The sequence below is a fragment of the Arachis hypogaea genome, chromosome 9 (assembly GCF_003086295.3).
Source record: "Arachis hypogaea cultivar Tifrunner chromosome 9, arahy.Tifrunner.gnm2.J5K5, whole genome shotgun sequence".
Lineage (NCBI taxonomy): Eukaryota > Viridiplantae > Streptophyta > Magnoliopsida > Fabales > Fabaceae > Arachis > Arachis hypogaea.
The window spans coordinates 59,372,465-59,377,260 of record NC_092044.1 but is presented as its reverse complement, the minus strand read 5'-3'; the positions used below and the strand labels follow the sequence as shown (position 1 = coordinate 59,377,260).

Here is a 4,796-nt window from a genome sequence, read left to right as displayed (position 1 = left end):
ATAACTATCATGATAGATTCAGCTATAGATCTTTATCTACTGAACATAAAGTTTAGAGTATACTTCATATAGAGCATACAAGTTTCTATGCTTCTGAAATCTTTTAGGGACCTGCCATATAATTTGGCATAAATTTCTTCACTTCTTTGTTACTCTATGCAACTAAGTTATTATTTATTAGGTGATTCCTAATGAGCGGATAATTTATACGCTTTTTGGCATTGTTTTTAGGTAGTTTTTAGTAGGATCACGCTACTTTTAGGGATGTTTTTATTAGTTTTTATGCAAAGTTCATATTTCTAGACTTTACTATGAGTTTGTGTATTTTTCTATGATTTCAGGTATTTTCTGGCTGAAATTGAGGGACCTGAGCAAAAATCTGATAGGAGGCTGACAAAGGACTGCTGATGCTGTTAGATTCTGACCTCCCTGCACTCAAAATGGATTTTCTGGAGCTATAGAACTCCAAATGGCGCACTCCTAATTGCGTTAAAAAGTAGACATCCAGAGCTTTCAAGCAATATATAATAGTCCATACTTTATTCAACTTTAGATGACGCAAACTGGTGTTCAACGCCAGCTCCATGCTGCATTCTAGAGTAAAACGCCAGAAACACGTCACAAACCAGAGTTAAATGCCAAAAACACATTACAACTTGGCGTTTAACTCCAAGAGAAGCCTCTGCATGTGTAAAGCTTAAGCTCAGCCCAAGCACACATCAAAGTGGGCCCCAGAAGTGGATTTCTACACTTAGACTTATTTTTGTAAACCCTAGTAGCTGGTTTAGTATAAATAGAACTTTTTACTATTGTATTAGTAGTCTTTGACCAGATCTTTAATCAGTGTATGCGATTTTAGACCTTCATGGGGGCTGGCCATTCGGCCATGCCTGGACCATCACTTATGTATTTTCAACGGTGGAGTTTCTACACACTATAGATTAAGGTGTGGAGCTCTGCTGTACCTCGAGTATCAATGCAATTACTATTGTTCTTCTATTCAATTCAAGCTTATTTTTATTCTAAGATATCACTCGTACTTCAACCTGATGGATGTGATGATCCGTGACACTCATCATCATCCGTCCTTATGAACGCGTGCCTGACAACCACTTCCGTTCTACAAGCGAAACCTAGAGTGTGTATCTCTTGGATTCCTGGTCCATGATGCATGGGTGCCTCGCTTGACAACCGAGCCTCCCATTCCGTGAGATCAGAATCTTCGTGGTATAAGCTAGAATTATTGGCCGCAATTCTTAAGATCTGAAAAGTCTAAACCTTGTCTGTGGTATTATGAGTAGGATCTGAGATGGAATGACTGTGACGAGCTTCAAACTCGCGATTGTTGGGCGTAGTGACAGACGCAAAAGAATCAATGGATTCTATTCCGACATGATCAAGAACCGACAGATGATTAGCCGTACTGTGATAGAGAATTTGGACCATTTTCACTGAGAGGACGGGAGGTAGCCATTGACAACGGTGAAACCCAACATACAGCTTGCCATGGAAAGGAGTTAAAATGATTGGATGAAAGCAGTAGAAAAGCAGAGATTCAGAAGGAACACAGTATCTTCATGCGCTTATCTGAAATTCCCACCAATGAATTACATAAGTATCTTTATCTTAGTTTATGCTTTATTTATCTTTATATTCGAAAACCATTATAACCACTTGAATTTGCCTGACTGTGATTTACAAGGTGACCATAGCTTGCTTCATACCAACAATCTCCGTGGGATCGACCCTTACTCACGTAAGGTTTATTACTTGGACGACTCAGTGCACTTGCTGGTTAGTGATGCGAAGTTGTGAAGAAAGTGTTGAGTTTATAAACGCGCGTAACAAGTTGAGCGCCATTGTTAGAGATCACAATTTCGTGCACCAAGTTTTTGGCGCTGGTGCCGGGGATTGTTTGAGTTTGGACAACTGACGGTTCATCTTGTTGCTCAGATTAGGTAATTTTCTTCTTATTTTATTTTCAAAAAGTTTTCAAAAATCTTTTAAAAAAAAAATTCTTTTCTTTTTCGTTTTTCTAATAATAATTTTTGAAAAAACCAAAAAAATTAATAAAATCATAAAAACAAAAAATATTTTATGTTTCTTGTTTGAGTCTAGTGTCAATTTTTAAGTTTGGTGTCAATTGCATCTTTTTAATTTTTCTAAAAATTTTTTTTTCGAAAATTCATGCATGGTGTTCTTCATGATCTTCAAGTTGTTCTTAGTAAGTCTTCTTGTTTGATCTTCATATTTTCTTGTTTTGTGTCTTTTGTTGTTTTTCATATGCATTCTTGCATTCATAGTGTCTAAACATGAAAAATCTTTAAGTTTGGTGTCTTGCATATTTTTCTTTTCTTGAAAATTTTTCAAAAATAAGTTCTTGATGTTCATCATGATCTTCAAAGTGTTCTTGGTGTTCATATTGGCATTCATAGTGTTCTTGCATGCATCATGTGTTTTTCTCTCTCATTATTAAATTCAAAAAAATCAAAAAATATCTTTTCCTTATTTTACTCATAATTTTCGAAATCTTTGGGTTGACTTAGTCAAAAAATTTTAAAAATAAGTTGTTTTTTGTTAGTCAAGTCAAGATTTCAATTTAAAAAATCCTATCTTTTCAAAATCTTTTTCAAAAATCAAATCTTTTTCATTTTTTATTATTTTCAAAAATTTATTTTAAATTGATTTTCAAAATCTTTCTCTTAATTTCATTTCAAAATTTCGAAAACTTTACTAACAATTAATGTGATTGATTCAAAAATTTGAAGTTTGTTACTTTCTTGTTAAGAAAGGTTCAATATTTAAATTCTAGAATCATATCTTTTAGTTTCTTGTTAGTCAAGTAATCAATTTTAATTTTAAAAATCAAATCTTTCTAAATTTCTTTTTCAAATCTTTTTCAAAAATATTTTTTCAACCATATCTTTTCAATCATATCTTTTTCAAATCACATCTTTTTCAAAATTAATTTCAAAATCTTTTCTAACTTCTTATCTTTTCAAAATTGATTTTCAAATCTTTTTCAACTAACTAATTGACTTTTTGTTTGTTTTTTATCTTTTTCAAAACCACCTAACTACTTTCCTCTCTCTAATTTTCGAAAAATCTTCACCTTTTTTTTTTCAAAATTCTTTTTAATTAACTAATTGTTTTAAATTTTAATTTTAATTTTATTTCTTCTCTTAATTTTCGAAATTCTCTCCCTCTCATCTCTTTCTATTTATTTATTTATTTACTAACACTTCTCTTCATCTGAAATTCGAACCCTCTTTTCTCCTTTGTATTCGAATTTTTTTCCTCCTTCTTCTATTCTTTTCTTCTTCTACTCACATAAAGGAATCTCTATACTGTGACATAGAAGATTCCTCTTCTTTTCTGTTATCTTCTTTTTCATATGAGAGGAGCAAGGACAAGGGCATTCTTGTTAAAGCAGATCCTGAACCTGAAAGGACTCTAAGGAGGAAGCTAAGGGAAGCTAAAGCACAACCCTCTGGAGAGGACTTGACAGAAACATTCGAAAAAAAAGAAGACATGGCAGCCAAAAATAACAATAATGCCAACAATGCAAGGAAGATGCTTGGTGACTTTACTGCACCAAATTCTAACTTATATGGAAGAAGCATCTCAATTCCTGTCATTGGAGCAAACAATTTTGAGCTAAAGCCTCAATTAGTTTCTCTGATGCAACAAAATTGCAAGTTTTATGGACTTCCATCAGAAGATCCTTTTCAGTTCCTAACTAAATTCTTGCAGATCTGTGATACTGTCAAGACCAATGGGGTTGATCCCGAGGTCTACAGGCTTATGCTTTTCCCTTTTGCTATAAGAGACAAAGCTAGAGTATGGTTGGACTCTCAACCTAAAGACAGCCTGAACTCTTGGGATAAGCTGGTCACGACTTTCTTAGCCAAGTTCTTTTCTCCTCAAAAGCTGAGCAACCTTAGAGTGGATGTTCAAACCTTCAAACAAAAAGAAGGTGAATCCCTCTATGAAGCTTGGGAAAGATACAAGCAACTGACCAAAAAGTGTCCTTCTAACATGCTTTCAGAATGGACCATCTTGGATATATTCTATTATGGTCTTTCTGAATTGTCTAAAATGTCGTTGGACCATTCTGCAGGTGGATCCATTCACCTAAAGAAAACGCTGGCAGAAGCTCAAGAACTCATTGACATGGTTGCAAATAACCAATTTATGTACACCTCTGAGAGGAATCCTGTGAGTAATGGGACGCCTCAGAAGAAGGGAGTTCTTGAAATTGATGCTCTGAATGCCATATTGGCTCAGAACAAAATATTGACCCAACAAGTCAATATGATATCTCAGAGTCTGAATGGATTGCAAAATGCATCCAACAGTACTAAAGAAGCATCTTCTGAAGAAGAAGCTTATGATCCTGAGAACCCTGCAATGGCAGAGGTAAATTACATGGGTGAAGCCTTTGGAAACACCTATAACCCTTCATGGAGAAATCATCTGAATTTTTCATGGAAAGATCCACAGAAGCAAGGCTTCAATAATAATAATGGTGGAAGAAACAGGTTTAGCAATAATAAGCCTTTTCCATCATCTTCTCAGCAACAGACAGAGAATTCTGAGCAGAGCCCTTCTAGCTTAGCAAACATAGTCTCTGATCTATCTAAGGCCACTTTAAGTTTCATGAATGAAACAAGGTCCTCCATTAGAAATTTGGAAGCACAAGTGGGCCAGCTGAGTAAGAAAGTCACTGAAACTCCTCCTAGTACTCTCCCAAGCAATACAGAAGAGAATCCAAAAAGAGAGTGCAAGGCCATTGA

The 4,796-nt window shown here is 34.8% G+C and overlaps 1 non-coding gene across 1 annotated transcript; it reads right to left on the bottom strand.

Annotated features, from left to right (window-relative positions):
• Positions 1 to 3,936: 3,936 nt before the first annotated feature.
• Positions 3,937 to 4,043, bottom strand: LOC112713391 (small nucleolar RNA R71). Its single transcript, XR_003158364.1, has one exon. It is a non-coding gene; the product is annotated as a small nucleolar RNA R71 (small nucleolar RNA).
• Between the last annotated feature and the right edge of the window lie 753 nt (positions 4,044 to 4,796).